This window comes from Rattus norvegicus, chromosome 14, assembly GCF_036323735.1.
Source record: "Rattus norvegicus strain BN/NHsdMcwi chromosome 14, GRCr8, whole genome shotgun sequence".
Taxonomy (NCBI): Eukaryota; Metazoa; Chordata; class Mammalia; order Rodentia; family Muridae; genus Rattus; species Rattus norvegicus.
Genome location: NC_086032.1, coordinates 16,805,345 through 16,831,440, shown reverse-complemented (window position 1 = coordinate 16,831,440; position 26,096 = coordinate 16,805,345). Strand labels below are relative to the sequence as shown.

General features: G+C 41.7%; 1 protein-coding gene and 1 long non-coding RNA gene across 11 annotated transcripts in view; one reads left to right on the top strand and one right to left on the bottom strand.

Moving 5' to 3' along the window:
- Positions 1 to 26,096, top strand: part of Parm1 (prostate androgen-regulated mucin-like protein 1) — a 109,030-nt gene that overhangs the window by 30,130 nt on the left and 52,804 nt on the right. The window lies entirely within an intron of this gene.
- Positions 1 to 26,096, bottom strand: part of LOC120096579 (uncharacterized) — a 131,992-nt gene that overhangs the window by 96,227 nt on the left and 9,669 nt on the right. For 4 of the 10 annotated variants that reach the window (XR_010057480.1, XR_010057482.1, XR_010057476.1 and 1 more), the window contains exons 2-4: positions 19,060 to 21,080; positions 18,529 to 18,721; positions 8,651 to 8,710 (exon numbers count right to left, since the gene is read on the bottom strand). This is a non-coding gene — a long non-coding RNA (uncharacterized LOC120096579). The other 6 variants (XR_010057477.1, XR_010057481.1, XR_010057478.1 and 3 more) reach the window with 6 other exon arrangements.

The following is a 26,096-nucleotide window of genomic DNA, read 5'->3' as shown; positions in this document are numbered from 1 at the left end:
AAGAACAAACCACTCATTTCCAAGCCAGGGTATAAAGAAAGAGAGGGAGATGAGGGGTCCCACAAAAACCTCTTGTATTAGTCAGGTTCTCTGAAGAAGGAGAGTTGATTGAATGACTAACTATATTAATGGGAGATTTATTAGAATGCCTACAGGATGCAGCCTGGGTAATTCCACTATGGCTGTCTCACACTGGAGAGGTTAAGAATCCAGTAACTGCTTGGTCCACAAGGCAGATGTCTCAACAGTCCCAATCTGGCCCTGAAGGCCTGCAAGATTCCTAGAGAGCTGCTGGTCCTCAGTTCACATTAGAAATCTAAAGCAGCCTGTTCTAACAACAGCTAAGGAATAATCCAGGAACAGGACTCATGAACTTATCAGCAAGAGTGAAAACAAACAGCCAAAATACAATGGTTCTCTTTCATGTCCTTTCACGGGGGCTGCCACCAGAAGATCCTTATATGTCTTATATGTAGTGTGGGTCTTCCTGCTTCAAATAATCTAGTCAAGAAAACCTCTCACAGAAGTGTTCACTGGCTCCCATTTTAGTTGGTCTCAGATCCATTCAAGCCAACAACTCAGATGCAGAGCAAACCTACAATAGCCTAAGGACTTCTTATAGGCCTTGACTTTTAAAGACACTAAGTACAGTGCTGTCTGGAGGAGCACATGGTCCTTTGAATTGTGGTGGGCTGCATAGGTTTGACCCCCATAGATTCATGTATTTGAACCATTGGCTCATAGTGAGTGGCATGATCAAGAGGTGTGGCCTTGTTGGAGAAGGTGTGGCCTGATTGGAGGAAGTATGTCATTGTGGGGATCAGGCTTTGAGGTCTCTTATGTTTAGATTCTGCCTGGTGTGGAACACAGTCTCCTCCTGGCTGCCTTCAGATCAACATGTATAACTCTTGGCTCTTTCTCCAATCATCTCTCCTGATGCCATGCTTCCCACCATGATGATAATCGACTGAACCTCTGAAATACAAGCCAGCCCCAATTAACTGTTTTCCTGTATAACAGTTGCCTCGGTCATGGTGTCGCTACACAGTAATAAAACCCTAACTAAGAAAAGGACATTAAGGGGCTGGGGATTTAGCTCAGCGGTAGAGTGCTTGTCTAGGAAGCGCAAGGCCCTGGGTTCGGTCCCCAGCTCCGAAAAAAAGAACCAAAAAAAAAAAAAAAAAAAGAAAAGGACATTAAAAAGATATACAGAAGCTAATATTATTGTGCTCTTGGTTTGCAGCACTATAGAAATACAGTTTTTGTAACATTCCAGCTTATTTTTTTTGCTTCTATGTATGCTTTCAAATTAAATGTTGTAACATTGAAATATTAAACATAATTCCCATTATAATCATAAAGAAAACATAGAGAACACAACCCCTTACAAGGACTTAAAGTATTATTCTGTGAAAAATTTCAAGTAGGTAAAAAGAAGACCTCGAAGTAGGAAATGAAAAACAAAGGTATATGAGGCATAGAAAAAAGAAGAAGCAAACTATTATGTCCCTCATTACCACTACTTATGTTTATTATAAGTGCATTAAGCCTTTCAACCAAAATACAGAGCTTTGGGGAATGAATTCAATTATGGGCAGTCTATAAGAGATGCAAATAAGTTGAAAGGATAAAGATGAAGAGGAATGGAAATAGTCACCAGAAAATGCTGAATTCTCTCTCTCTCTCTCTCTCTCTCTCTCTCTCTCTCTCTCTGAAGTATCTACATGAGTCAGATTCATAGAGGCAGAAATACTGACAGTCACTGTATGTTAGGAAGCAAGAAGTTGTTACGCACTGATGAGTTCAGGTTTTGCAAGTTAGCGACAGATCTGGAAGTGCGTTGATGGTTGTAACAGCATGATCATATTTAACCATTGAACTGTTCCCTTCAAAACAATTAAGGCAGTAGATTTTATGTTCTATGCACACACATGCTTTAAAAATGTTTCATTTTTTGAATGTTCATTATCTCTGAAGTGTGTGTGTGTGTGTGTGTGTGTGTGTGTGTGTGTGTGTGTGTAACTTTTAGGCCAATATTCTTAGAAGCATTGTTCATGGTAGTCAGAAGATAGGAACAGCCCAAGTGTCCATGATGAACTAATGTAGTTTATCCATGTAATGGGAAATTATCTAGTCATCAATGAAATAAAGTTCTGATATACGCTACAACATGAATGATCTTCTAAAAATTGTGTGCAGAATAAAGGAAATCTAAGGTAAAATGTCATATGCTACATAGTTCTGTTCATATGAACTATCCAGAGTAAATGAACCTACATAGGCAAAGTCAATTCTTCTGGTAGGAGATATCGTGGGAAGGATTGCTCATTGGGTTCAGAGTTTCTGTTTGGAGTCATGGAAAAGCTTTCAAAATAGAGGAAATCGTTTTAACAGCACCATGGATGTAATTAATATAACTGAATTATAGACTTAAAATGATAAATGACAAATTTTATGTTATGTGTATTCATTGCACATCCAAATATTAGATATCTTTTCATGAAAATAGAGGGTAGGGGAGAAAAGGAGAAGAGAAAGAAAGGAAAGGAAGAAAGGATACAGGGAAGAGATGGGGGGAGGTTGGAGAAGACACAAGTGTACAGCATCCAGCTTAGTTGATTATCCTTGAACTAAGAGGCAATCTGTCACGGCTCTGTTATGACATCTGATCCACACAGAGTCATTTCCTTCTACAAGGAAAGATCCCAGCCTCTCATTTAAAAAAAAATAACCCAGTCAGAAAATGGCAGGTGATGTTGGCGAGTTCGAGAGGCCATTGTGTTTCTACCTCACTCTTCTCCTTCCTGAGACATTACTGTGAAGAGAGAAGGGGCATAGTCAAGGAGAGAGGTGCTTAGTCAGCACTATACTCTTAGGACAACCAGGTCTGTGACGTCAAAGGAGTCCTTACCTCCCAGTCTCCTGAGGACTACCCTGTGCTACCCCGCAGGAAGACAGCACCCACAGCCATGAACTTGACCTTAACCTGGTTATGGTCACACCAGTCCCTCCACTCCCTAACCACTATGTTCTGCTACTCACAATATATCTCGGCAGAGCCTGCTTTCAAGTCAGGTCTGCTTTGCCTCGTGGTCCCATTAGCTAACTCGTATTCTTCAGGTCTGTTGCAAGCATTGCTCCCTGGAGCAGTGTTTCCTGACACATTACTTAGAAAGCAAGCCAGCCACCTCTCCCCGTTCCCCACACATCCCACATTATAGCTATATTCTCATTAGACTATTGATTTCTCTTGTGAGTAGAGATTGATATTATTTAATTTACTATTGTATTGCTGGAGACTAGTCCAGTTCATTCCAGTCCACACAATTAGGGAGACCTTTGTAAATACTTACTGAATTAAAACATAGATGAAAGCATGTGAATGGGAAGGAACTAGCTGCTTTAGCAACTGAACACACGCATACTGTTGAGTGAGTGGATCCATAAATTACCTCAGCGAGCTCTAAGGTCATTCCTACTCTTCTGGAGTGCTTGCTAGACTTAGTGACACTTTTCACTAAAGACAGGCTAAGACACAGAAATGCAGAGAAGGGGGCAAGTGACACCAGCAAAGTGATTGGGGCATATGTGATTCCTAGCGAATGTAACTGTACAGAAAGTTGGGCAAAGCAAACTCTTACCACCCTATGCTCTAGAAGCCAGGAGCACGACAGATTGCCTCAGCTCCCCAGATCATTTTGGATGAGTGGACACTGCTTGCGAGTAGTGTGTAAATCAGCTTTGTATAAAAGAAAACAAATTATTTGTGATAAAAATATATTTCTTATTCAGTGTCCTCATATGCCTTTTGCGTAAGTGATCTCAAAAGGGCCATTGCTGAATCAGATATATATCAGATATAATCTTACCTATAGTTATGTACAAGGAGGATTGCGAAGACAGTTCTGGGCGAAGATGAATTGGAGCTAGAGGCTTCTGGAAGCTGCCTGGGCAAGTAAAAGTTATGGATAGAGGAGAGGTGAGGGGGGGTCCTAATGACAGCAGTTCTCAACCTGTGGGTCAGGACCCCTTTTGGGTCAAAAGATCCTTTCACAGGAGTTGTCTAAACTATTAGAAAACACATATGGTTACATTACTATTCATAACCACAGCAAAACTACAGTTATAAAGTAGCAAAGAAATAATTTTCCAGTTGGGGGTCACTACAACATGAGGAACTGTATGGAAGGGTCACAGCCTCGGGAAGGGTGAGGACCACTTCATGAAAACCACTTCATGCTGTATGAAAAGGGAGGTAAATATAAAATGGGATTTTATTAACCCGTGTGCTATTACAAACAATGGGACTTTCTCCTTCCAGACCCCCACCTCCCGCCTTGAAATCTTTGATTAAATTCTGAACTCTTTCAAGGAGTCACATGTTCTTTGGATGGTGACAGAGTTTGAAGGGATTATCGGGGCTATCTGTGATGCTAGTGGGAAAAGCGGTCTTATTAGAAATAAGTAGAAAAATCCAAACTATCTAGAAAAGACCTCTGTGAGGCGTGCTGGTTCACTTGCTCCTGGGCAATCACTTTCCAATACGGCTGCCCTACTTGGTCCTATTAGGAGCACAGCATCAGACAAAGTCACCCTAGGGACGTTCTGGAGAGAGCTGACTAGTATTCTCCAGACTATGGAAGTGACACAAACAAGAAACGCCACAGAACTAACACGAACCAAAGAAGACTGAGAGTGGCCATGGGAAGCCAGGTGCTACCTAGATCAGATCCTAGATCAGAGGGACGACACTAATGGGAAAACAGATGAAATCCAAATAGAGTCTGGAATGTAGTTAATAGCAATGCACTGATGCTGATAACAAGGTCGCTACTAAGGTGAACAACAGGGGACAGTGGTTTCAGTGGGATGGTAACTTTGTATTATTGCTACAAAGTTTCTGCAAGTCTAAAATTACCACAAAACAAATAGGTAACTTAAGGGTTAGCCTCACAGCTCAGTTTGGCTCCTTATTAAGTGAAGGGAAGCAAATAAATAGAGAAAGGATTTAAATAATTCAGACTAACCAGAAAGCAAGGGTCGGGAGATGCCAGTGATCAGCTGACCTTCTCTTGTTTTCTCCTTTTATTCAAGCCAGTACCCCACCCAGGGGCTACAGACCCCCACATTTAGAGTGGGTCTTCCCTGCTTCAGTAAGTCTCTCTGGAAATGCCTTCACAGACACACCCAAGGGTGTGCCTCCTTGGTGCCCAAGCTGTTTCTTCATCTAATCAAGCTGACAGAGTTAAGTGAAAGAAGAAAGCCAAGAGCACAGACCCAGCCCCAGGTCTAGCAGCAAGAAAGTGGGGATTTGTAACCAATGTGCGGAGGGACGGAAATCACTGAGGAGAGACATCAAACATGGAGGATACTTGCCTAATCATTTTAACAGGATTTTCCTTCAATGCCGGCCAAGGACTAGCACAGCAAAAGTGGAGGGGGGGGGGGGGGATAAGGAATGTGATCGTCTGTATACACAGCATATATAACAGGGTTGTCATTAACCTGACATGGGAAGAGTCTTAATAAGACCGGGCCAAACAGGCCAAAGTCAGCACAAGGGCCAAGGTGAAGGCCTGTTTGAGACTATGGCTCAGAGGAGCCTCGCGGACGTTTGGTGGAAGAGAGAATGTGAGCCACCGCCGGTCACTGTAACGTCATTTGATTCCAATCTGAGTGGCTCCTGCAGTGCCAACATTTGTTCAGTAGCTTGACTCCTATCTGAGTGGTTCAGTCGTATCTGTTGGCAGGCCGTAGCCTGGGCACAGATCCACCTGTGATTTCACGTCCAGAATCTGGATCTCAGCCTTGGCATTACTAGCACTGGTCAATTTCCTCTCAAATTGATTGGCATGTGGGTCTGAAGACAGCAAGCTTTGCCATTTTGCATGTGATTTTGCAAATACCTGGGTACCTGGAAGCCACTGGGCAGCTCTTTCTCAGCCAGAGGCCTGGAAAGCATCTTTCTTGCCAAAAAAAAAAAAAAAAAAAAAAAAAAATGATTACACAGATTGAAGAACTTTATAAATATGAACTCCCTAAGCCTGCCAATGTAGGTCAAGAAGCTTAACAATAGTAAGATTTCATACCCCCTACACTCCAGTTCAGCATAAATACAACCAGGTGGAGAGAGCTTCACAAAGCCAGCAGGCCCAGTCTCTCCTCCTAGTGTAGACTGCCACATTTATTTGACATTTAGGTTATTTCTGGTTATCCATCTTCAAGTAATACATGATATCTTCCACGTAGAGCCATCTCATGTCATGAGGAAATATTAGGTAGAACAAGTTCTGGGTTTGGGTCAAATTCTGACCTAAAATGATCTGCACAATAGCCCCATTTCTCCAGGTTTTGGCCATGGAGACACCTTAGAATTCTGTCTGCAGGAAGGCAGACTGTATCGTGGGGAATGTCAGTGCGTTGGGGGAGGCCAGCAGAAGTTGATATTGGCATGTAGGCTGAGCTGTTGAAAACTCTGGTTTAATGTTTTCTGTGTATTTTTTTCCCCAATGGCTTAAGTTCAAAAAAGAATTCATGGGCTAACATATCCTGACTCTCCCAATTGCATAAATATTCTGAAGAGACATGAAAAGGGTCTGAAAACATAACTAAATACATGTCTGCTTGTAAGGTCTTCTTGTTCTGTAGTCACTTAACTTGTGACTTTTCCTTGGGGAATACTCTGATATATGGAGGAGGTAAAACGGAGGTAGAGTCTTGGGGAGAATGAAGCCATTATTCACAAGCCGAGCACAGACAGATTGTCAGCCAACACGCCAGTGCTCAGATGGCTTCCTCCATGAGGCTGTTAGCACAGAACTCTGTTGTCGGCCCAGAAAACACGATACATGTTTCATTATTTCTGAAATATTGAAGGTTTTCTCCCTCCTTTCATTTCTGATCCTTACAAAGCCCTTTAATTTTAACACCGTCTCCTAGCCAACATTCACAATAAAATTAATGTATGCCATGACTTCATTTCTTTTCAGCAGTTTATGATATTTAAGAGCAGGCCAAACATAATTTATTTATAGAGTTTGATCCTGTTTCTGCTCCCCTATTTCCTCTCCTGGAAAGCAGAGGGAAAGAACTGTAAATATATCAAAGAAATTAGACATTGAACTTTACTTTCCCCCAACTGCTGCACATAAAATTAAAGCATTTGTCTCAAGACAAAATTAAGAGAAAAGAACATTGTATCATCTGAAAATCAGATTATGAAAACATCAGGTCTAGATAACGATATTTGTGCAGGTCAGGAAATATAGGAGTTGATTTATTCTGGTTTTGAGCCCTATTTAAGTTTCTGGATTTTATACCCTGTCATCTTCAAGTCAAATGAGAACATTTTTACGTTTCTCATCCTGGTTATTTGTTACTGTGTATAAAAAGAAGAAGAAGGCAGCTAGGGGGCTAAAACCAGCAGTGTCGTTAATTGGAACAGAAACCAAGCGCACAGTGAATCTTGATTCCTTGGCGTGGTCCTCCTAACTGTAGAGGAGAGACAATTTGAGCTCCACTGTAATTGTATGTTCTTTTATCATTAATCATCACCAGTCCATCCATCCATCCATCCATGGGAAGAAACTTTTCTTTTTGACCGTTCACTTCTGTTTCCCCTTTGTCCAAAAAGTGGCAAAATATATGCTGTCTTTAGAAATAGAAGTTAATAAGATCTGAAAGCCCTTTGGCCTTGAGAGTAGTGGTTCTTTCCCACTTGAGAGACAAGAGTAAATTGTGAACTGCTATTCATGATTAAAATTACAAACATTTTCCTGACATAGAACCCACCAAACTGTACTGAACAGAAACATGCAGATTTGGGCTGCTAGTCATGCTTTGCGAGTGGCTACTGGGAAGGTGGCCATGGCACAGACATTGTGCTTGGGCTTCTCCTAACGTTGAGGAGAGGGTTGGGAAGAGCTACTGAGGACCTCTTGCTGTTCCCTCTCAGACGCAGACATTTCCTGGATCATAGGACCTTGGAAGTTTGTCTTAATTTCTTTTCTATTGCTGTTTGCTGTGAAGAGGCACCATGGTCAAGGCAACTTATAAAGCAAGCATTTAATTGGGGCGGGCTTACAGGTTTAGAGGGTGAGTCAATGACCTTGATGGCAGGGAACATGGCAGTAGGCAGTCAAGCATAACACTGGGGCTGGAGCTGAGAGATTACATCTGATCCACAAACCGAAGGCAAGGGGTAGGGGGAAAGGACATAGAGAGGGAGGGATGGAGGAAGGGAAGGGGAGAGAGAGAGAGAGAGAGAGAGAGAGAGAGAGACAGAGAGACAGAGAGACAGAGAGACAGACAGAGAGAGAGAAAGAGAATGTAAACTAGGATTTTGAAAACTTAAAATCCACCCCAAGTGAAACACTCCCTCCAGCAAGACCACACCTTCTAATCCTTCCTAAACAGTTCCACCAATTGGGAACCAAGCATTCATACATACGAGATTCTCATTCGAACTACCACAGTTATATTGGGGGGGGGGGGGCAAACACCAATCCTGACCTCATTTGGTATTACATCTGTTATTCTTATGGGGGATCTAAACCCTTCTCCTGGCTGCATGAGGTAGTACAGGTGTTACTTTTATTGTTGCTATGACCAAATATTTGACAGAAACAACTTAAAAGGAGGAAGTTTTTACCTTGCTTCATGGATGGCTGGTCACGTGAGCAGGACAGCAGGAGCATTTGGCAGAGGCTAGCTGTTCAGTTCATAGCAGATAGGAAATAAAAATTAGAGACGATAAATACAGAAAGAAGCCAGGGAAGGATACTCCTTCAGCCACCCACTTCCTCCAAATAGGCCTACCTCCTACCTTTCGTATTTTCCCCTGGACATTACTATAGTGTTATAAGCTAATAAAGGGGATACTTTCATTAGACCAGAGCCCCAGGAATAAAAACTTCTGAGAGGTTCACCACAGACATACTCAGAGTTGTTGTTATTTAATCCTAAAGGCACTTCTCCACACAGTCAACCTGACAGCTTATCTTAACTGTCACAGACAACCTAAACTTTAGATTCTGAAGAATTTCCAGAGAAAAAACACAAATGTTGGCAGCTACACCAGGGTTCCAGTGCCAAGGAGTGTGGAGCCACACCCACAATGTCATATTGCTCAAGCTGAGTACAGTTGCCACTGTTTAATCCACCATGGCATATGTATCATTCCTCCCAGATCCACACAATGGTCCTGAGCAGGAAAACGGTAAGGGCGCACCGGGCCTCACATTTCATCACAACAGTTAAAGTGTCTCTCTGGCTATAAAAACAACCCCATCTCCAGAGAAATAGGGTGTGTTGAAAGGTCTCTATTGGAAGGCACAGCTCTGTGACTGTTCCTTCTTCCCTCTGACAGTAAATGCAAAGGAAAGAAACATTAGCAAATCCACCTTGGTGTGACAGAACTGAATCCTTCCTGGGAAGGCAGGGCACCTGACACCTTCCCTTTCAGCTGCTCCTCTCTCTCTTGCTCTGTCCTCTGGGCAACAATGAAGTGTAATACCTAGCCTGTAGCCTGAGCTTTGTTTCCCACCGATTGTAGAAACTCATAATTTGCTATGCTTTCATCTTGAGATTTGTCAGATGAGCTCTGCCCCTGACCCCAGGAGCCAGGGGAGCCTGGCTGCACCCTTGGTTACTGTCAAAGTCTTCAGTTCACTCAGAAAACCGAGGCAGTTCACAGCCAGATGCCCAACGCAGGTGCAGAACTGATTATTACAATAATCCCACTCAAATGTATTTCAGCCACTGTTCTAGGCTGTAAAGCTCAAGTCAAAGGAACTCCTTTCCCTGTGAAGAGGCCGTACTTTCTGTAGCTAAACTAAGTGACTGTCTTAGTTTGGGTCCCATTGCTGTGAAGAGACACCATGACGACAGCAACTCTTTTTTTTTTTTTTGTTTATTAACTTGAGTATTTCTTTTTTTTTTTTTTATTAACTTGAGTATTTCTTATATACATTTCGAGTGTTATTCCCTTTCCCGGTATCCGGGCAAACATCCCCCTCCCCCCTCCCCTTCCTTATGGGTGTTCCCCTCCCAACCCTCCCCCCATTGCCGCCCTCCCCCCACCAGTCTAGTTCACTGGGGGTTCAGTCTTAGCAGGACCCAGGGCTTCCCCTTCCACTGGTGCTCTTACTAGGATATTCATTGCTACCTATGAGGTCAGAGTCCAGGGTCAGTCCATGTACAGTCTTTAGGTAGTGGCTTAGTCCCTGGAAGCTCTGGTTGCTTGGCATTGTTGTACATATGGGGTCTAGAGCCCCTTCAAGCTCTTCCAGTTCTTTCTCTGATTCCTTCAACGGGGGTCCTATTCTCAGTTCAGTGGTTTGCTGCTGGCATTTGCCTCTGTATTTGCTGTATTCTGGCTGTGTCTCTCAGGAGCGATCTACATCCGGCTCCTGTCAGTCTGCACTTCTTTGCTTCATCCATCTTGTCTAATTGGGTGGCTGTATATGTATGGGCCACATGTGTGGCAGGCTCTGAATGGGTGTTCCTTCAGTCTCTGTTTTAATCTTTGCCTCTCTATTCCCTGCCAAGGGTATTCTTGTTCCCCTTTTAAAGAAGGAATGAAGCATTCACATTTTGATCATCCGTCTTGAGTTTCATTTGTTCTAGGCATCTAGGGTAATTCAAGCATTTGGGCTAATAGCCACTTATCAATGAGTGCATACCATGTATGTCTTTCTGTGATTGGGTTAGCTCACTCAGGATGATATTTTCCAGTTCCAACCATTTGCCTACAAATTTCATAAAGTCATTGTTTTTGATAGCTGAGTAATATTCCATTGTGTAGATGTACCACATTTTCTGTATCCATTCCTCTGTTGAAGGGCATCTGGGTTCTTTCCAGCTTCTGGCTATTATAAATAAGGCTGCAATGAACATAGTGGAGCACGTGTCTTTTTTATATGTTGGGGCATCTTTTGGGTATATGCCCAAGAGAGGTATAGCTGGATCATCAGGCAGTTCAATGTCCAATTTTCTGAGGATCCTCCAGACTGATTTCCAGAATGGTTGTACCAGTATGCAATCCCACCAACAATGGAGGAGTGTTCCTCTTTCTCCACATCCTCGCCAGCATCTGCTGTCCCCTGAGTTTTTGATCTTAGCCATTCTCACTGGTGTGAGGTGAAATCTCAGGGTTGTTTTGATTTGCATTTCCCTTATGACTAAAGATGTTGAACATTTCTTTAGGTGTTTCTCAGCCATTCGGCATTCCTCAGCTGTGAATTCTTTGTTTAGCTTTGAACCCCATTTTTTAATAGGGTTATTTGTTTCCCTGCCGTCTAACTTCTTGAGTTCTTTGTATATTTTGGATATAAGGCCTCTATCTGTTGTAGGATTGGTAAAGATCTTTTCCCAATCTGTTGGTTGCCGTTTTGTCCTAACCACAGTGTCCTTTGCCTTACAGAAGCTTGGCAGTTTTATGAGATCCCATTTGTCGATTCTTGATCTTAGAGCGTAAGCCATTGGTGTTTTGTTTAGGAAATTTTTTCCAGTGCCCATGTGTTCCAGATGCTTCCCTAGTTTTTCTTCTATTAGTTAAAGTGTGTCTGGTTTGATGTGGAGGTCCTTGATCCACTTGGACTTAAGCTTTGTACAGGGTGATAAGCATGGATCGATCTGCATTCTTCTACATGTTGACCTCCAGTTGAACCAGCACCATTTGCTGAAAATGCTATCTTTTTTCCATTGGATGGTTTTGGCTCCGTTGTCAAAAATCAAGTGACCATAGGTGTGTGGGTTCATTTCTGGGTCTTCAATTCTATTCCATTGGTCTATCTGTCTGTCTCTGTACCAATACCATGCAGTTTTTATCACTATTGCTCTGTAATACTGCTTGAGTTCAGGGATAGTGATTCCCCCTGAAGTCCTTTTATTGTTGAGGATAGCTTTAGCTATCCTGGGTTTTTTGTTATTCCAGATGAATTTGCAAATTGTTCTGTCTAACTCTTTGAAGAATTGGATTGGTATTTTGATGGGGATTGCATTGAATCTGTAGATCGCTTTTGGTAAAATGGCCATTTTTACTATATTAATCCTGCCAATCCATGAGCATGGGAGATCTTTCCATCTTCTGAGGTCTTCTTCAATTTCCTTCTTCAGTGTCTTGAAGTTCTTATTGTACAGATCTTTTACTTGCTTTGTTAAAATCACACCGAGGTACTTTATATTATTTGGGTCTATTATGAAGGGTGTCGTTTCCCTAATTTCTTTCTCGGCTTGTTTCTCTTTTGTATAGAGGAAGGCAACTGATTTATTTGAGTTAATTTTATACCCAGCCACTTTGCTGAAGTTGTTTATCAGCTTTAGTAGTTCTCTGGTGGAACTTTTGGGATCACTTAAATATACTATCATATCATCTACAAATAGTGATATTTTGACTTCTTCTTTTCCGATCTGTATCCCCTTGACCTCCTTTTGTTGTCTGATTGCTCTGGCTAGAACTTCAAGAACTATATTGAATAAGTAGGGAGAGAGTGGGCAGCCTTGTCTAGTCCCTGATTTTAGTGGGATTGCTTCAAGTTTCTCTCCATTTAGTTTAATGTTAGCAACTGGTTTGCTGTATATGGCTTTTACTATGTTCAGGTATGGGCCTTGAATTCCTATTCTTTCCAGGACTTTTATCATGAAGGGGTGTTGAATTTTGTCAAATGCTTTCTCAGCATCTAATGAAATGATCATGTGGTTTTGTTCTTTCAGTTTTTTTATATAATGGATCACGTTGATGGTTTTCTGTATATTAAACCATCCCTGCATGCCTGGGATGAAGCCTACTTGGTCATGGTGGATGATTGTTTTGATGTGCTCTTGGATTCGGTTTGCCAGAATTTTGTTGAGTATTTTTGCGTCGATATTCATAAGGGAAATTGGTCTGAAGTTCTCTTTCTTTGTTGTGTCTTTGTGTGGTTTAGGTATAAGAGTAATTGTGGTTTCAGAGAAGGTATTCGGTAGTGATCCATCTGTTTCAATTTTGTGGAATAGTTTGGATAATATTGGTATGAGGTCTTCTATGAAGGTTTGATAGAATTCTGCACTAAACCCGTCTGGCCCTGGGCTCTTTTTGGTTGGGAGACCTTTAATGACTGCTTCTATTTCCTTAGGAGTTATGGGGTAGTTTAACTGGTTTATCTGTTCCTGATTTAACTTCGGTACCTGGTATCTGTCTAGGAAATTGTCCATTTCCTGAAGATTTTCAAGTTTTGTTGAATATAGGTTTTTATAGTAAGATCTGATGATTTTTTGAATCTCCTCTGAATCTGTAGTTATGTCTCCCTTTTCATTTCTGATTTTGTTAATTTGGACGCACTCTCTGTGTCCTCTCGTTAGTCTGGCTGAGGGTTTATCTATCTAGTTGATTTTCTCAAAGAACCAACTTTTGGTTCTGTTGATTCCTTCTATGGTCCTTTTTGTTTCTACTTGGTTGATTTCAGCTCTGAGTTTGATTATTTCCTGCCTTCTACTCCTCCTGGGTGTATTTGCTTCTTTTTGTTCTAGAGCTTTTAGGTGTGCTGTCAAGCTGCTGACATATGCTCTTTCCTGTTTCTTTCTGCAGGCACTCAGCGCTATGAGTTTTCCTCTTAGCACAGCTTTCATTGTGTCCCATAAGTTTGGGTATGTTGTATCTTCATTTTCATTAAATTCTAAAAAGTTTTTAATTTCTTTCTTTATTTCTTCCTTGACCAGGTTATCATTGAGTAGAGCATTGTTCAATTTCCACGTATATGTGGGCATTCTTCCCTTATTGTTATTGAAGACCAGTTTTAGGCCGTGGTGGTCCGATAGCACGCATGGGATTATTTCTATCTTTCTGTACCTGTTGAGGCCCGTTTTTTGACCAATTATATGGTCAATTTTGGAGAAAGTACCATGAGGAGCTGAGAAGAAGGTATATCCTTTTGCTTTAGGATAGAATGTTCTATAAATATCCGTTAAGTCCATTTGGCTCATGACTTCTCTTAGTCTGTCTACATCTCTGTTTAATTTCTGTTTCCATGATCTGTCCATTGATGAGAGTGGGGTGTTGAAATCTCCCACTATTATTGTGTGAGGTGCAATGTGTGTTTTGAGCTTTTGTAAGGTTTCTTTTACATATGTAGGTGCCCTTGTATTTGGGGCATAGATATTTAGGATTGAGAGTTCATCTTGGTGGATTTTTCCTTTGATGAATATGAAGTGTCCTTCCTTATCTTTTTTGATGACTTTTAGTTGGAAATTGATTTTATTTGATATTAGAATGGCTACTCCAGCTTGCTTCTTCTGACCATTTTCTTGGAAAGTTGTTTTCCAGCCTTTCACTCTGAGGTAGTGTCTGTCTTTGTCTCTGAGGTGTGTTTCCTGTAGGCAGCAGAATGCAGGGTCCTCGTTGCGTATCCAGTTTGTTAATCTATGTCTTTTTATTGGGGAGTTGAGGCCATTGATGTTGAGAGATATTAAGGAATAGTGATTATTGCTTCCTGTTATATTCATATTTGGATGTGAGGTTATGTTCGTGTGCTTTCATTCTCTTTGTTTTGTTGCCAAGATGATTAGTTTCTTGCTTCTTCTAGGGTGTAGCTTGCCTCCTTATGTTTGGCTTTACCATTTATTATCCTTTGTAGTGCTGGATTTGTAGAAAGATATTGTGTAAATTTGGTTTTGTCATAGAATATCTTGGTTTCTCCATCTATGTTAATTGAGAGTTTTGCAGGATACAGTAACCTGGGCTGGCATTTGTGTTCTCTTAGGGACTGTATGACATCAGTCCAGGATCTTCTGGCCTTCATAGTTTCTGGCGAGAAGTCTGGTGTGATTCTGATAGGTCTGCCTTTACATGTTACTTGACCTTTTTCCCTTACTGCTTTTAATATTCTTTCTTTATTTTGTGCGTTTGGTGTTTTGACTATTATGTGACGGGAGGTGTTTCTTTTCTGGTCCAATCTATTTGGAGTTCTGTAGGCTTCTTGTATGCCTATGGGTATCTCTTTTTTTAGGTTAGGGAAGTTTTCTTGTATGATTTTGTTGAAGATATTTACTGGTCCTTTGAGCTGGGAGTCTTCACTCTCTTCTATACCTATTATCCTTAGGTTTGATCTTCTCATTGAGACCTGGATTTCCTGTATGTTTTGGACCAGTAGCTTTTTCCGCTTTACATTATCTTTGACAGTTGAGTCAATGATTTCTATGGAATCTTCTGCTCCTGTGATTCTCTCTTCCATCTCTTGTATTCTGTTGGTGAAGCTTGTATCTACAGCTCCTTGTCTCTTCTTTTGGTTTTCTATATCCAGGGTTGTTTCCATGTGTTCTTTCTTGATTGCTTCTATTTCCATTTTTAATTCCTTCAACTGTTTGATTGTGTTTTCCTGGAATTCTTTCAGGGATTTTTGTGTCTCCTCTGTCTGGGCTTCTGCTTGTTTATTTATGATTTCCTGATATTCTTTCAGGGATTTTAGTGTCTCCTCTCTATGGGCTTCTACTTGTTTATTTATGTTTTCCTGGAATTCTTTCAGGGATTTTTGCGATTCTTTCAGGGATTTTTGCGATTCCTCTCTGTAGGCTTCTACTTGTTTATTAATGTTTTCCTGTGTTTCCCTAAGGGAGTTCTTCACGTCTTTCTTGAAGTCCTCCAGCATCATGATCAAATATGATTTTGAAACTAGATCTTGCTTTTCTGGTGTGTTTTCTAGAGCTATTTACTCACCTGGCAGGTGGACGCCGGGCTATGGAGATTTACAGTGTATGTTCATCCTAGAGACACACACTCCGCCATCGGCAGGCGTCCAGCCATGCCACTTCCAATCTGCCTGCGTGTATCGGGACAGCAATCAAATTTCTGTGTTATCAAAAGTAAAACCTGATCAGGGGTCAAAAGCTCTGTCTCATAATTTGCTTCTATTTTCCAGAGCCAAAAATAAACCCTTGGAGTGAGAGGCCACACTAAGCCTTAGGAGGCAGCACTCAGGAATCGAGGGCCTGCTCTGAGCCCTCCTCCCTTTGCTTCCAATCCTTAGCATGGTGGCTTGAAATTACATCATTCAACCAATGGATTTGAGGTTTTTGCATCTGCAGGGAATAATGGGGTACAGAGATCTTAGGATTGGGCATCGGGCATGTGGGGGCAAGTGGCTTCTGCTTATCAATTGTTAAATAGTCTTTCAAAACAGTCTTTAACCTTTGATTTTACATTTACCATGTATGAAGGCTGCGTCTCGGCTAACAGGTTATAAGTTACCACCAGCATTTTGTCTCTCCTTTTAATTACTTTTATTTTTTGAAATTATATTTTTCCCTCACTTCCTTTCCTCCCTCCAAACCCTCTGATGTACGCCCTGCTCAAATCCATGGCCTCTTTTTTCTTTAATTGCTCTAACTGTGTACTTTAAACATCTGAACACAACATGCTCAGCCTGAATAACATTACTTGCAGGTATATTTCCGGGGCTGACCATTTAGTATAGATAAGCAATGCTGTGTACTCTTCCATGGGAAAGGCTATTTCTTCTACTCTAAACATCCTTTAGTTGCCTGTCCTTTGCATAGGGTTGACACCCCCCAAGTACTCCCCAATTTCACATTAGCATGCCTGCTGGGTTTGTTGTCCTTATTGATCTCATAGGTGAGACTTCATCGGTTCAGCTTCTCTGACATTTCTTAAAAGACACAGTCTCACAGCTAGCCTCCAGTTCTTCTGGTTCCTACAATCTTTCTATCCCCTCTTCCGGAATGTGTTGTGGGTGTATCAGTTGGGACTGGGTTTCACAACTCTGCATTTTGATAGGTTGTGGTTTTCTGTAATAGTCTCCATCTGTCTGTCTGTCTGTCACAGACAGACATTTCCTTGATACTTGTCTCTCACCTCAATAACACTTGGAGTGGAGATACATTTGAGGCTCATGCTTTCTAGATTTGGTTCCTAAACTGAAAGTGCTTCCTGACAAACCTCGAAGGCCAGCTAGGCCAGTTCTCAGGTCTCCTCAGAGTTTCTGAGTTTTGCTTTATGGGACTGTCTAGTCCATGCCTTCCTCCGTGGTAGGGTAAACAAGGAGCTGGCTTGACCTTCAAGCACACTAGCCTCTCTGATCCTAATCTTCCTCCAACCTAGTCTAGATTCTTCTTTCAGAAAGAAAATCCTCAAGGTTTCTGAGGAGTGTGAGCTATTACAACACATTTTCTGGGTGACGTCCACCCCTCCCAGAGCTACAGGACACCTTGTACAGACAGCCACAGCACAATGATTTTATGTCACTGCTATTTTTCTGTTCCCATACAGTTCCTTGAGGTCACAGTTCTGATAGCGATGGTGTCTCTGGAGGTTGGGCAAGGGTGAGAAAGACTGTGGGGTGAATGTCCTATCTCAGAGAGGGGAGATATGAAAACATAGGACTCCCTGAGTCATCCATGGTGGAGCAATGCTGATTGCGCTCCGTGGACAACCAGAGGCAGAGAGAGCGATCACTCAAGTATCTGTAAGGCCTTGTTTTGCAGTTGGGGAATCCCTGATTTTTGCATTAAGCACTGGATGGGTTTAATTTTGCTTTTAACAATGTTTAAAAAAAAATACTGTCAGTGACAACAGTTTCCCATTCAACAGGATTCGATCTAGAAACTTCTTTGTGTTACCTCCATAATTTCTCCATTTAGCAGTGATGTGAAAGTAACTTCAGAGAGGAACACAAATCTAAGTTTAAACGTTTCCAAACACTTTACCTCTTACACACTGGCAGATGAACCTGGATGTTCTTAGAAAATCTGCCATGGCGAGTCACTCCTCAGTAACACTGTAATCCCTGGCATTCTGTAAAGCGCTTCTCAGGATCCAGAGCTATCGTTGAGAGACTTGTCATTTCTATAACATCTTTGTAAAAAGCTTTCCAGTTAATACATAGCATCGTACTCTGGCACCTCTTCCCTTGATCTGCAGAGACCCCCCAAGAAAGCGGCAAAGGCTCCGTCTAAGAATAACTACATCCTCTGGTTTCTTTCATTCAAAATGTTAAGTCTTTGACAGCGTAACCTAGATGGTTTCCTCCTGGATGCAGACAGGGAGACAAAATGAAACCCGACAATTTGGGGACAAGGACTCATGGACAACTCATGGTGGTGGCTCAGAGGCTACAAGTATGAGCTTCAGCAGAATTACAGTTGAGATTATTGACTTTGCTGCATATCATCCACCATAGGAGTTTTAGTTCATTTTTGTTATTTACAGATAGTAAGACCATCATACCCGTTGTGTGACTGTTCCTGAGAGACTCAAGTGACTGATAACTCACCCCAGATAGAGTCCTAACAACACTCCAAAGAAACTAGGTCCAACTTGCTGAACCAATCGCTTGGTTGGGTTTACTGACAGAATATGGGGTTCCATGCAGAGTATTTACAGAAACATTAATGACTCAAAGAAAGCTGCGTCACTGAAAAGCACACTGTGGGCCGGGTGACAGTTCATGAGAGCTGCCTCCCTGAACCACCCCCTACATGATTTGAAGGCATCTGGAAAGGTCAGAGAGTTTCTTGCCAGAAGTTATTACTGCTTACCTAACCTTGGAGAGGAGCCTTGGGGATGTTGTTATATTTCAGTTGCTTCCTGAGATTCGGGGTTGTTCCTGAGCCTTGGTAAGTTTTCTGTATTCTCTGAGTGGGGAAGAGCCTCTCTCCTCCCTCCAAGAGGGAGTGTTGCGATTTGGAGACAGTTTCTACACAGCAGTACTGCACAGTGTTATTCTGAAGACTAAGCAAAACAACGTAAGAATGTATTTTCTATAATTACATCACCCCAGTTTAGATACTTAAAAATATTACTTCCTACTTTAATGTTGCTTTTAGGAGACTTGCTCAGTACTTTTTGGGTTGGTGGGGTGCTAATTTCAATGTTTGTTTGTTAATCCCACATTGGTTTTTTATTTGTTTGTTTTTAAACCCATATTATATGGATCATAAACTTGAAATTAAAAAAAAATTCCTGTCTTAAAGTCTTATGGCTGTGAAGAGACACTATGACCATAGAAACTCTTATAAAGAAACATTTAATTGGGGCTGGCTTACAGTTTTAAAGTTTTAGTTCATTACCATCATGGTGGGAAGCAAGGCAGTGTGCAGGCAGACTGGTGCTGGAGAAGGAGCTGAGAGCTCTACATCAGGATCTGCAGCAGGAGGAAGTGAATGGACTCGAGCTTCTGAGATCTCAAAGCCCACCCCATCATGTACCTTCTCCAAGGCCATATCTCCTAATAGTGTCATCCCCTGTAGGCTTATGGGAGATATTTTCTTTCAAACTACCACACCGGTCATCTAGGCAATACTGAAGAACATGTTAAATAAAGTCACTTTTCCCCTTATTGAATAAAAATACTTTCGATGTATTTCTGTTCCCTCTGTAGAGGGTCTAGTGTCTTGAAAGCAACCAAGAACAATAGAGAGAGGAGCAATAAAGAGACAGAAAGAGAGACAGAAAAAAGAGAGACAGAGAAAAACAAAGAGGGAAGAAGGTGAAGAAGAAGAAGGAGGAGGAGGAGGAGGAGGAGGAGGAGGAGGAGGAGGAGGAGGAGGAGAAGGAGAAGAAGAAGAAGAAGAAGAAGAAGAAGAAGAAGAAGAAGAAGAAGAAGAAGAAGAAGAAGAAGAAGAAGAAGAAGAAGAAGAAGAAGAGGAGGAGGAAGAGGAGGAGGAGGAGGAGGAGGAGGAGGAGGAGGAGAGGAGGAGGAGGAGGAGGAGGAGGAGGAGAGGGAGAAAGAGGGAGAGAGAGAAAGAGAGAGAGAGAGAGAGAGAGAGAGAGAGAGAGAGAGAGAGAGAGAGACTGAGACTAATAAAGTACAGTCAAAGGGTAAAGTTGAAGACACTGTACTCTGTATCTTTGCCTTCAAAAGGAGTCCAAGATATGCAGAAAGTCCAGTTCCCGAGAATATGGACAACCTACTTCATTCCTTATCATCAGCCGGAAGTATAGACTTTACAATAGCCAAGAAATTACAAGGATAGGAAATGCAGGCTGTCCACAAGATGCAGATTCTGGGCATTGAGTTTAATAGTTTCCCTTTCACTCGTCAGTCTCAGGGTCTTGAAATGTTTCCAAAGTGTGCACATAGGCTCCTGAGTCCTAGAGGGCCAGAGCGAAGGATCCAGCTTCTGAATCTATGAATTTGGTTTGGGATCTTGATTTCGCTGGGGCCTCCAAATGTTTGTTAATCTCAAAGATAGGAAGAGGAAGACCATGCACCCAAATCATCACAGCCAAATAAAAGCAAGCAATGAATTAAAATAAGCTTTTTTTATTCAGGTATATGAGCTGCTTCCCCTAAGGCAGGGTTCAAGAGGTCATCATTGGATGTGAGGAAGACAGGGGTAAGAAATTTCCAAATGGGGAATTTGGCAGGCAAAATAAGCAGGGTTATGAGAACAGAACATAAGCATCACATGTCAGTCTCTCCTGAAACAAAGATATGGCTGCAAGATGGGCATAACAAGGAAGGGTTTTGAATCAAGGTAGGGTTGGTTATAAACAACTCTTAAAACAAAGACATGATTGCCATTATTGGAACTCGCAGTACAGAATTATTTGTAGTTAAGGTTACAGGGAGGGCATATCCCAAGCTTTAAGAAACAGAGGCTTAATCATACACAGGATTAAACCTGGTTTGTCTTTATTGAAGTGTGACTTTTTAAGACTAAGATAGAGGCAGGATGATTCTTCAGTAGCAAGCTATGAACAATGCAGCTTCCTTCCCCTGCAGAGTTAATAGTAGTGTATTAGTCTCCTTATGTCATTGTGACAGGCTTGTTGGCTATGTGAGTAGCTACAGAAATGGCTCAGTTTCAGAAGACAGTGGGACACAGTCAGCAAAGATGCTCACAGATACTTGGCCCATGATAGACCACCATTGCCAACAATGAGTCATCCTCAGCACAATCCTGGGAAGGAGGAACTATTGTTGTCCCATCTTACAGCTGGCAAGACTGAGGCTGTAGAAGAAAAAAGCTTTGCCTAATGTCGAAATTAATGTTTCTGAGGCTCAGAACCAGTATGTAAATTGTGCCCACCTCTGTCTGAATGCAACACCACAGGCCATCTCATATAATTTACCAGGAGCCAAAAACTACAAAAAAAAAAAAGAAAATAGACATGAGAAAATCATCCTCTGTGGGTTTTTTTTTTTTGCTACTTTTTTTAAAATAACAATAATGGTTGAAAGATGGCATTTTTATAATGCATAGGACCTGTAACGCATAATAACCCATTTTAAGATTTATGTGTGTTTGGGTGCCAGCAAAGCCTGCCAAAACTACTTTCCTGGTTAAAATAAATAAATGGATTTAGCTAGCTTTCACCTTCCCCAGTGGTTTTGAAAAGTTTCTTTTGCAGTTTGGAAGACAAAATACAGATTTCATTCTTTTTCTAGATAATGTTCTAACTGCCTAATTACACTAAAAGCATCAATTGGAGGTATTATGAATAGTGGTGCACGGCAAAACATTTCCTCAGGATTTAACCAGGCTTACCAACTAAAAAAAAGTTCTAAACATCTTCTCCCAAACTCTTATTAGCTCTATATTGTCACAAACAAGGAATTGCATGGAGCCTGCAGCTGCAAGATGAGTTACACATGTGCTTTTATGTGGAGGAAACCGACATAAACAGCAAGGAAGATGCTAAAAAGAGAATGTAAACCAATGGCGATAGCTATTCATGCACGTGTGTGTGTGAGTGTGTGCTTCTGTGTGTGCATGTATGTACGTGTGTACATGTGTGTTTGTACACATTTGTGATGTGTGTGCATGTCTATGTGTGCATATGTGTGTGTACATTTGTGTGCATGTGTATGCACAGGTGTATCTTTGTTCTTGTCTATGTGGTGTACACTCACATATGTGTGTGCATGTGTATGCAAGTATGTGCTTGTGTGTGCATATGCACACACACACAGACACACTCAGCCTGTAGTAAAAGAGGTAGAGCAGTTGTAGGTGACTTGAGATTGTGGATAATTAAAACCTCTAAAATTGTTAAGCAAAGGGAGACAAACTTATCGAAAGCACTTTATCTCTGCCACATACCTACATACAGAAACCATGGACTGCGGATGTCTGACCTATACCTACACACAGAAACCGTGGGCTGTGGATGTCTGACCTATACCTACATACAGAAACCATGGACTGCGGATGTCTGACCTATACCTACACACAGAAACCGTGGGCTGTGGATGTCTGACCTATACCTACATACAGAAACCATGGACTGTGGATGTCTGACCTATACCTACACACAGAAACTGTGGGCTGTAGATGTCTGACCTATACCTACACACAGAAACTGTGGGCTGTGGATGTCTGACCTATACCTACACACAGAAACTGTGGGCTGTGGATGTCTGACCTATACCTACACACAGAAACTGTAGGCTGTGGTGTGAGATGGTCACTGTGTGCTACTTCAATTCCACTCTCCTCACTTTTTTCGTTTCCCTCACTACAGATGCTTGGGGAGTTTGAGTCTTTTAAGACCCACAGGAGAAGAAACCCAACGCTCACTACCTGCCCAATTTTGCTTCCCTTTTCCGCCAATTTCATTCTTTCCCATCCACAAGTTAAGTTCCCTTTGTTCTTCCCTCAACATTTAAATATTAATTCTGACAGACTCTTCAGAGTTTCAGTCTCAGTCCTGTGGCTTGAAAGAAGAAATTTAATTGGCCTAACTTGGGTAAAGTCTACCCTGTTAATCAGCTGTGGTCAGAGAATAGAAGCTTAGCATCTGGGTAGGACCACAAGGACCATTCCTTTGTAAGTTGGGGATGTGAGGTTTTAGGAAAGAGGTTCAGTTCTCTCATAACTTTTGAAGTAGTTGTAAACATCAATAATTGTAAATAAGTTATATTGAATGCTTTAGTAATCCTCATTATGAGTGATACTCACTTTAAGGAAAAAGAGTATAAGCCAAACTCTGTGGAAAGTGGAATTCAATAAGTATATAAAGTAAAATCATTTGAAAGACTCCTTTTAAATTTGAAATAGCAGATACATTGGGTATTTTTTCATAAAAAAACAGAAATACTTGAAATATTAGCTAATATAATTTGTGTTGCTGTTAAGGGGTAAAATTGAGAAGCTGGAAAGTTTGCAACTTGGTGTCTACATTAGTTCTTGAAGAAACTAATGTTGAGAGATTCTGTGGTGCTTTGTGATGGCTGCTCACTAAAGGCAGAATTATTTTTTGTTTTGAAAAAGATTAATGTCCAAAGAAATGAGCCAGCCTCTTCTGGAGATAATAAGTGGTCTTAGTCTTCCTTTCAATTATTCAGAACACAAGCAGGTGTTTGGAATGTCCTTCTACATCTTGCTTGAGTGTGCTGTATCGGAATTTCTGTTCAACCCACCATTTACTGTATGTCACCTGAGGCTCTGAGGTAGATCCTGGGAGTGAAACCAGACAGATGAGATGTGGTTGGTTACTTGAAAGATTTCATTATAGAAGAGATGGCAGGCTATACACCAGATGCATTTACTCAATGGGGAAATGAATGGCCAAGACCATAGCATCTATGCTGGAGGAGAAATGCTTATGTACAGTCTGCTTTAAACAAAACCATGTGCCTGTTACATCTGATTTGAAAGAATATAACATGACAGAGGTGGCCCCTACGTGTGTGCCTCTCAAAGTTGAGGCTTCTGGTTGTCAGCAGGCTAACCTGAGTTTGAAGGAACTTCAAGAAGAGCTAAGAGTTAGGTTTGGTATTGCAAAGAAGAAAGTCAGGTAAGCTTGCAAATGTAGAGTAGTCTAAAGGTGCTGAGGAAAATGAGGTCAATGCGGAGGCTGGGCTTGAGCTTGGTCTTAGCTGTTGTTCGATTGTTGTGATGAGAAACCATGACCAAGGCAATTTATAAAGGAAGGCATTTAATTAGGAACTTGTTTACAGTTTCGGGGGGTAAGTTCATGACTATCACGGCAGGCTGCATGGCAGCAGGCAGGCAAACATGACACTGGAATAGCAGCTAAGAAGTGACATCCTGAACTACAGGCAAAAGGCAGAGAGAAAGACAGACTGGGCCTGATACAGGCTTTTGAAACTTCAAAGCCCATCCCCAGTGACACACTTCCTCCAACAAAGCCACGCCTCCTAATCCTTCTCAAGCATTTCCATCAACTTAGACGTGTACAATCAAATATATGAGCCTATGGGGCCATTCCCCTTCAAACTACCATACTTGACTTTTAGAGACAGCGATGAGGTATTAAAATGTTTGATGTCCTATTAACAGGCCTTTTGAAAGGTTTTAGTAGAGAGGGGAGAAGAAAGCATATTCCTGTTCTCCCTTGTTACTCAGCACAATGATCACAAGAACGTGTGGCCATTTCTTCACCCCACTCCACCAGGAACCAGTCTTTCTTGGGAGCTAATAGGTACTAGATGACTAGGATTATTCAATTCAATCCAGTTCAATTCTGCCACCACTTACTCGGAAGAAACTTCAGCTTCCACACATCTACAGAGCTCTGTTATGCAAGACTACCTTCTACCTCAGATGCCAGTTGTAAACATGGGTTGTCACCCTTCTGACCAACTGCTGTAAGTTGGGGTCTCCACAGCCACCTCCTGGGATTTGGTTAACTTGTTAGTATGTGTCTCACAAAACTTGCTATTTATCACACTTACTCATTTGCTATGAGGGCTATTACAAAAGATACAGACAATGGGGCATGCATAGAACAAGGCACGTAGAAGCAGCACAGAGCTCCCCAGTGCTCTCTGGGAATACCTACAACCTTCAACAATGTCCACTTGTTCAATTATCAGTAAGTTCCCCAAACCCTGCCCCTCTGGTGAGAGCTCCTTAGGTGAGCATGATCAATTAAATCACTGATCGTTGGTAATCAGCTCAGTTGTCTCAGGTTAAAGGTCATGGAATGCAACCGAAAGTCCCACCTCTCTAATAACTTTCTGGTGGACTTTGCCCACCCTCCTGGTATTTTGGGTTTCCAGTTAGCAATTACTATCATTAGAAAGACGGTCACATTACTTTGGAGATTCCCCAAGTTTGGGACACTTTTCATCAGAAAAAGACCGATTGTGTGTTTTCTAATGTCACCTGGTCATGGATGGATCAGTGAAGCTAGACACAGTGGCATACAGGACAAGGACCATGGTAGCAAGGAAGTGATAGTGGGAACACTAAGAAAGAAGGTGAGTAGAAACAACACTGGAGAGTTAAAATTCATAGCAAACGAGAAACCACAAGCACGTGAAGCTGCGGTCACACAGGAGGGATGAGGGAGCCTGTTAGAAACACACTAAATAGAAATAATAAAAGATCAAGATGTCAAAGATGACTCCTGAATTCCAATTTTACCAATTAGGAAATAGAAGGTACTAACAAAAATGGGAAATGTCACTAATGAAAATCAATCTCAGGAGAAAGATCAAAGGAAAAACGCATTTGTGATATGCTGGCCTCAAAGTGCAGCAGAACAGAAATGGGTGGGATGCCCACTTGATAGGACGTCCCAATTAAGCAATCAACATCCAGGAGCCACTGCAATGTGTCCTGCTAGCAGAGTCTGTCACCTGTGTAATATTTTTTTTTTTAGATAGCTTCCTCTACAGGACCAGTTTTTCTAGTTGGAAAGGGGAAGAGTTTCGCAGCCAAGGTATAAATAGGGATTAGTGAGTTTCTTCAGAATGCTTTTGACCTCAGTACAGCCCAGATCTGGCCACACATGAAACTCAGATGTACTGCGGCTGTATCAGAGACAGTGGAAAAAACCGTAGCCTTTGTCTATGATCCAAGAGACATGAACTTAAGATCCTCTAGGCGAAGTCTTGAAAAGTTGCATATCAGCACTGACCAAGTGAGAGACCCAGATGATCCTAGCAGAGGGTGGAAGGCTAATATCAGAAGGTGAGTGGTAGGATAAACCAATGACTGCCAATCAAGCTTAGCACTGCAATTAAGTAATTAAAATAATTTAGCCCAATGGCATACATTCTCACCTCAACTCACTTTTTAAATACTTGGTGTGTTAAAGACAGTTCAAGGCCCTCTGATAGTGTGAGATTGCCACTAGTACTTGACAAAGATAATAGCTGAGACCGTCAGATCAGGTGACAGTACAGAGG